This window comes from Triticum aestivum, chromosome 3D, assembly GCF_018294505.1.
Source record: "Triticum aestivum cultivar Chinese Spring chromosome 3D, IWGSC CS RefSeq v2.1, whole genome shotgun sequence".
NCBI lineage: Eukaryota > Viridiplantae > Streptophyta > Magnoliopsida > Poales > Poaceae > Triticum > Triticum aestivum.
This window is the reverse complement of record NC_057802.1, coordinates 562846004-562854211: the sequence shown is the minus strand read 5'-3', so window position 1 is coordinate 562854211 and position 8208 is coordinate 562846004. Positions and strand designations below refer to the sequence as shown.

General features: G+C 47.0%; 1 long non-coding RNA gene across 1 annotated transcript; it reads left to right on the top strand.

The window, feature by feature from the left end:
* Nucleotides 1–6351: 6351 nt before the first annotated feature.
* LOC123075459 (uncharacterized) lies at nt 6352–6908 on the top strand. The gene is made up of 2 exons (XR_006436141.1): nt 6352–6598; nt 6697–6908. It is a non-coding gene; the product is annotated as an uncharacterized lncRNA (long non-coding RNA).
* The last annotated feature ends 1300 nt before the right edge of the window (nt 6909–8208 follow it).

Here is an 8208-nt window from a genome sequence, read left to right as displayed (position 1 = left end):
TAGTGATATAACAATCCCTCATGTTACCAAAATTTATATAACGATGTATAAATACAAAGGAAAATATGCAGCAGAAACTTTTTAGTCATATATGATTTTATGCAGCAGAAAATACCCTCCAAAACCCCTAAGCCCCTTCTTTCAAAAAAAAAACAAAAACCCCAGCGCCTGGCAGCTACTGACGCGTGGCTGCCCTTTAGTCCCGGTCGGTGTTACCAACCGGGACTAAAGGTCCTCCTACCTGGGCGCCCCACAGCGGCCACGTGGAGCTCCTTTAGTCCCGGTTCGTAACCCAACCGGGACTAAAAGTGAGGGGTTTTAGTCCCGATCGTTTTGTCCCGGTTGCAGAACCGGGACTAAAGGCCCTCTGAAACCGGGACAAGTGCCCTGTTTTCTACTAGTGGCGGCACCGTTTATGTCATAAGCATGTACAAGACATCACAACAAAAGAGAGGCTAATAAGGCTGGACAATGCGCCAGAAGACAGCACAGATATGCAAACTCAGAGGCCGTTGAATGACAAGTCCAACAATAGCAACGCCGAAACCACTAAGACAGGCGCATGGTGCCATCATCAAGGAGTCACGCCATCACCACCCCCCCTCTCCCCAAGCCATACAAACCCAACATGAGGGTGGTCATTGTTGCGAGGATAGAATGACGATGGAGAAGACTCGTGCTCAATGAGCATGCACATGGACAATGTTAATTCACCCCCGGGAGTGGGGTGTCCGATGGTGGGAATACGCGGTGGAGTGACATGCTCAGAGATAGTGCCTAAGAAACAAAATATCTCTACCAAGAGTGGTCATTAATTGGCCATGGAAAATGTAAAATGAAGGTCACACACAACCTCAAGTTGGCGACAACAAGGACCCAAGGAGTGGCAGACAATGAACTGTAGGAAGCTCAAATGGTGTGAAGCGTTCATCGGGTTTTCGAGCAGAATAACATCATGAGAGTTACCAGATGGTAGCCTTGTGGCGCCAAAGGCACCGCTGCTGAACCCTAGAGAACACTGTCGAAGGCGAAACATGAAGAAGAAGATGCTAGGAATATGTCCTAGATACAACAATATAGTATTATTTATTTCCAAATTCATAATTAATGGTATATTTTTGTGCTATAACTGTGATGATCCTTGAATATGAGATTCATAGAAAAACTCATTACACGCATGGAAGCATAAACACCAAGTAGTTCCCTAGTCACTCATGTAAGACTAGCTCAAGTATTGCATGATGATCCCATTTTCCTCATAGGACATTGTGAAAGTAACAAAGGATGTCGACAACAATGAGAGCAAACTGTTAATAGAACAATGGTATTGGACAGACCCAGCTAAATGATATACTACCGGAACACATCTTCGCAATGTTATAACTATAATCATCAAATGTCAGTACTAGAAAAGTGTTTATAAGTGAGGTCACATTAGTGGCGGGCAGGTTGAGAGCCCCACCACTACTATTTTGACTAGATACTAGTGGCAGGTGTGAAATGATGCCTGCCACTGGGATTTAAATATCAGTGGCAGGCCCATTTCCTTGCCTACCACTCATTCTTTGGACCATGTTAGCCGTGGGCCAACTGTACCAGTGGTGGGCCCAGAACCTTTGCTCGCCACTGGTACTTAGATCATTAGTGGAGGCCCCTGGTAGCAGGCCACCGCTGGTAATTTGGCTACCGATTTAGCCCACGTTAGTCGTGGACGGAGGTATACCAGTGGGGGTGCCTACGTCTGCCTACCACTGATTAAACATGTAGGCATTTCGTTTGTGTTTCGCAAAAAAGAAATGCTTCCCGCTAAGAGGATATTTTCTAATGCGTAACGGCAATAAGATAAAGGTTGCGCACGTGCCAGTATATATTCATATACAAAATAGATAACAAGGACACACAATATCAGGAAAACTCTGTATTCCATTAATTCTTTTGGAGGATTACATCAAATGGTTCCCACGCAAGTACATCATGCTTCTCTACGCAATCTGACTAAATTCTGCGACTGTGTAGCTTCAGATTCCCGGAGCCTCAAAAGACGATCCGGTTAACTACATCCACAAGACACATCTTGTAGAAAACCTTCGATTAAGCTGCTCCCGATGATCGTCGTCTTCAAGCCTATGTAAATTGTCCTCCAAACGTGCATGAACAATGCAAACATGTATTCAACCAAAGCTTCGTCGGTCAATGATGAGTATCATCCGGCACCGCTGGTGACGGGATTTTCGATGAAGTCTACGAGCGAGAAGTGTTCGGCCTCATCGGCACCCAACAAATAAAAGTCCAACCTCGTCGGCTAGGACTAGTTTCCAGCCTCGTCGGTCACGGAAAGACTTCATGGCAAATCACAAGTGCCGTACTCGGCTGCGGATTAATTCTAGTTTCCAGCCTCGTCAGTCACGGAAAGACTTCATGGCAAATCACAAATGCCGTATTCGGTCTTTCTAAAGATTTCAACAAGTGACTAAATACGAAAAAAAATGAATGAATTTATACTTTAAAATATATCTATATACATTCATATGTGGTAGTTCATTTAAAATCTCTAAAAAGACAGAACGGAGGGAGTACACACCATGTCGTTGCACCATGCATGCAACGGAGCTACGGGGACCAGCAGGGGCCACGGCTCCCACCAACATGCAGAATTTTTTTTAATACCTATGCTTATTTATGTAGAGAAGCATGTGGTCTGCTGTATGCCTCTCTCCAAAAGTGCATTTTGACAAAATAGAGTGCTAGTATTGTGCACAGAAGATCCCACTGAAAGTGCCTTGCTTTGTTGACTTTTGTTCTCACTCCCAGCCACACACACGAGCCATCCCATTCTTTTCTTTATCATTCCTGAAGCGTCTCGCTGTCTAGAAATTCCCCAAGAACCGCTCCTTAATTCTCTCTTTCTGCGTTTGGAGCACATCAGGAAGCACTCATCCAGGTAAAAGGTCACAGATCTGTCACTTTGTTCTTCTTATTTGTATTATCTATTTGTGGATCTGGTTTTTTATTAGAACCGTGATTAATCTCTGTAGGATACTCATGGCTAAAAATAAAATGAAGACTATGGACTACAACATTATGAGCTTGATGTGCCTACAGTTTGAGATACTACCCCGCTGACTTTTACCGAGGATCTGGTTTTTTATTTGAGCAATGTATGTTCTCTCGCCTCAAAATACTACCCCGCTGACTTTTCAGAACAAGAAAGAAACAATTTGAGATGTCAACTACAACATAATGAGCTTGATGTACCTACAAATCCAAGGTTTCAGAATCTGTCAAGTGTAGGAGATCTTTGTCAACAACTTGCAAAAACAGGAAAATCAGTGGATTATTATTTGATTGACAGGTCATACAATATTTCCGCTCTTGTATTATTTGCTTTGACCATTACATCAAGTGTTAATTGATTTTATTTGCAGGTTAATTCGACTTGTTCTCACTTTGCCTGTCTCAACCGCAACAACAGAACGTGCATTTTCGGCAAAGAAACTTGTTAAAACAAGACTCCGAAATAAAATGGAAGACATGTTTCTAAGAGATTGCTTGTTGATCTACATCGAGAAAGAGATTGCAGTAGGATTCTCAACTGATGCAATTATCGACGAATTCAATACAATGGACCGTCGTGTGGAGTTCGAGTGATAACTATTAGTTCATCAACGTCTAATTGTACATTTTACTTCCAACCTATCGATGTATAGAGATATGCCTATGTTATGAAGATATGCCTATGTTATCGCGTGGAGATGCTCCAGGGTGGATAGGAAGCAAGCATGGATAACCTATGATGCGGGAGTTGTAGATCATACCTGCATGGTGCCATCGCTTTGCATCTAGAGTACCTACGCCCAGCGGCATACAACAGGAACCCACGCACTCACTGGCACTCATCCTCAAAGCTTGTCTTAGTTGTAGACAGTAGACAATCGATCTGTTCCTTTCCTTAAAAAACCAGGCGAGCAGGGGAAGCACATCTTCATCGCGTGTCCTCCTCAACGGGAACCCTGGCCAGGCCTTCAGACATGCTTGTGGCGTGCGGCAGGGAGATCCGCTTTCGCTGATGCTCTTCATTTTGGCCATTGATCCGCTCCAACATATTCTCCAGTTGGCCTCCGCGTGTGGGGTTCTCAAGCCCATTCACGCTCACACTGCCAGATGTCATATTTCTCTATACACCGATGACACCGGCATTTTTGCGAATCCGGACAAGGAGGAGCTACGGGCGATCTCTGAGATCCTGAAGACCTTTGGGGAGGCTAGCGGCTTAGTAACAAACCTTTCCAAGACGGATGTGTTTCCTATTCTGGTGCAATGGCATCGACCTCCAAGGCGTTCTCTCCATGTTCCCGGCCAAAGTCGCTGCCTTCCTGGGGCGTTATCTGGGGCTCCCTCTACATCAACAAGATCGCGGGTAGGACGGTAGGTTGCCCGGTTGGAAAGGAAAACACTTGAACAAACCAGACAGAGTTGCCCTTGCTAAGACCGTCCTCACCGCCACTGCAGTTTTTCACATCACCGCAGTTGCCCCCCCCCCCCCCCCCCCCCTCCCCCGCGAAAATCCTAGACTTATGCAACTTCGTCACGGAAGAGCTTACGGGAATACGTGTCCATCAGCTAATCTCTCTCTACCCCCTGAATTCAGCCGTGGGCCCTCCTATATCAAATCAGCTATTGCCATATCACCCTGTAGGTTATAATCCGTAGGAAACTGAAATTTGACAAGATTACGCGTGGTCCATCTGGCAAAAGGAGGACCAGGAGCAAACCTCAAGTGGGCACTCACTGGTCAACTGGAAGACAATGTGTAGCCCCAATAACCTAGGCGGTCTTGGGATTGTTTTTTTTTTTTGACATGGAAACATATTTTCCATTAACCAATGCGCGGAACAAGGTCGTCGGCAATCAAGTCCTGGACGAAGGTAGGAGCATCGCCCGGCCATACGGCTTGGGGTTCCGTGTCCATCTTCAAACCAAACGCCGCAAGGGCATCATCAACTTTATTACAAATTCTAGGGATATGAACTACTGAAAAGACAGAAAAGTTTAAAGCAGCAAAAGCCTTAATCTCTCTAAAAAGAACTCCGTTTGAGGATAGATCATAAGCCAGGGATGTCAAGGCTCGCACCAATTCATGGGCATCTGTTTCAATGATGATCCGAGACATTCCCCACTCCTGTCCAAACTGAATAGCTGCACAACATGCTTCAGCCTCTGCTTGTGAAGGATCCTGAAGGTAGTGCAGCTTCCCTGCAACAGATCCAACCGCGTCCCCTACAGAATCTCGTATGATAAAGCCGGTCGGGCACTAAGGCTTCGTTGGCCATGGATTCAATGGACGGACCCGAGGAGTCCGTGGGTGGGCATGACCTTACCCTGCAAGCAGGCCAACGATGTAGAAGACCACGAGCCATGCATAGATTTAGACTGTTTACATCTATGTCTTCTACATCTATGCCCTGCGTCCGGTCGGTGGAGAAGCTACGACCACGAGCCAACGATGCCACAACTGGTCGACCGAGAAGCTGCGACCACTGGCCGACAACAAAATTGCTACACTTACGGAACGGATCTATGGAAATTTACTTACGGACAAACGTGCCCACTGCTCATTAATCTCTCCCCCTGAATTGCAGTGGGTGGGCCTCTATAATCCCTAATTAAGTGCTGCCACTTCATCCCGTAAGCTTCAGTCTGTAATTCCTATCCGTAAGTGCCGGTAGACGGAGAAGCTACGGCTATAAGCCGACGATGCTACAACCGGTCGACGGAGAAGTCGGGAGGAGCACTAGCCGTCCATGCTACGACCGGTAGGCTGAGAAGCTGAGACCACGAGCCGACGATGCTACAGAGATCGATGGAGAAGCTGTGCCCGCTACCGCTAGCCGACAATGCCCGATCGGTCGGCGGAGAAGCTACGACCACGAGCCGGCGATGCTACAACCGAGGACGGGAGAAGCTGCGGCCACTAGCCGGCAATGATATGACCGGCAGCGGCCGGAGGTGCTTGAACCAGCATCGAGCCATGCTACGAGACGAGCCGTGAGCATCGAGTGGCGCTACGAGTTAGTATGCTGCAACCGGCGTCAAGCGGGGTTACGACCGTTGGCGCTAATGCAGCAAGCGCTGGGGCTAGCTGCCGGAGATGCACCCCGCGTGGCGCGCGCTGATGGGGAGGGTTGTGCTCGTCGCAGGGCCGGCCCTGAGGGGGGGGGGGGGGGGGGGGGGGGGCGGCGGCCGCCCCGGGCCCCCGAAAGCCAGGGGCCCCCTCCCACGTACATACACAGTAGTTAATTAGCCCAAGGCTGCCTCCAAAAAAATAGTTAATTAGCCCAGGGAGACGCAAGGCCTGAGATGCGCACATAGTCAGATAGCCCACGAGGCCACGAGTACGTTATCAATCCCTTCCGATCGAGAATTCATTGTCTGCTTCCCAATAATTTCGGCTGATTCCTTTCCGCCCAGATCGTGAGCCGCAAGCCGGCGATTCCGGCCTCATCTAGGTCGTCCTCACCATCACCCCAAGTCCGGTCTCCGGTGGACCGTCGAACTCCACTTCACGACAGATCCGCTGACGCTGTCGCTTAGCTTGGAGGTCAGGCAATGGGGAGATCGATCCATGCTTGTTGTTTCAGTCTAAAGCCTGATAACTTTTTGATTTTTCAGTTAACTGGTAATTTTTGTTCATGGCAGGCAGAGGCAACTTAGAATGCTATCATGAGGATTATGAGAGTCAAGGGTGAAGGGCCTCACGATCTACCATCTAAAGAGTCATCTTCAGGTGTGTATGCATCGGTACAATTAGGTTTAGTTTGAGTACTCTCTTTCTCTCTCTCTTCCTCTCCTAATGTGTGGTTTGATTTGTGATTGTATTTATCTTATAATAAAATCATAAATTTCATGCATGGAAGCAGCAGCAAGAGTTCTGTGATCACTCGGTCAAGGATGGTAAAATGATAATATCTAGTGCACATTCTTGCATTTTTTATATCATCTTAGTTCAAATTGTTGGATGAAACCATCATAATTTTATTTTCTTTAGAATCATATTTGCTTTATTGAAGTAGACATTATTATGAAAGCGAAGAGCACACTAGCATGTGCGCCTCTTTATTTGAAGATATTCTCTCGTAAATGAAGGAGATATTTTCGAACGCCTTGCTTCTTGCCATAATCTCATTGGTGGTTTGCCCATAATGCCACACTGAACCATCATGGGTGTATCGATGACCCAGAACCAGTACTAACGGTTATCCCTTTACCACTGAGCAAATTCACCACCATCAAAAGTGCTTCCTTTGTCCGAGGGTCCAAGATGCCAGCATGGTGAGTTGGTGACACTTGCTGCTCCCATGAAATCACACTGATGGCTCCTTGCGATTGACATAATCACAACCTTGCCATCGCATCATCTACGTCCAGCTTCACACAACCAGCAGGAGGATGGATCCAAGATGAGATCGTGACAAGTGACTTTGGGTCGAAGAATGCTAGAAGAAAATTTTCAAGGGGCCCCGAATTTTAGTTTCGCCCCAGGCCCCCAAAATGTCATGACCGACCCTGGCTCGTCGGGTGCTGACGAGTGGCAAAGTGACAGGATCCCCGCAAAAAAAAGGCACAGTGACAGGATTCGGAGTCTAGCCGGTTGCCCGACGCAGAGCGTTGCCAATCAAAATTTACCAAACTCTCATCTAAATCAAACTTTACTCGTCTTCCTTCACCCATACTCAAATCAAATTAAATCTTACCAAAATGTTAACTAAATCAAAACTTTCACATCGTCTCCTCTTATACTCAAATCAAAACAAATATTACCAAAAAAAATTTGCATGGTAATACACGTCTCACTTATGTCTCACTTATATCATAGTGTTCATAGTACAAGTCATGTACACACTGCTTGACCCAGCAGTTACAAGTTAAACCTTCATAGGGTAAGGTGTTCGCCTCATGCGCTAGCAACTAGCTAGGCGATTAGGCTCTTCACCTCCTGCCGGCGCCGCCACAGGTCTACCCCGTCTTCGTGGCCTTAGGCCATGGATGCGCGGTGGGTCTCGGTCCTTGCCGACGGGAGGGCTCCAGATCTGTTTTTAGTTGTTTTTTTGTGTTCGTTTAGCGTTCGTGTCCTGCTCAGGAAGACGAGGCGGTGGCGGTTTCCTGAAGATGGAATATTAATGTCCTCACCGTCTAGCCCCCGTTCCGGCG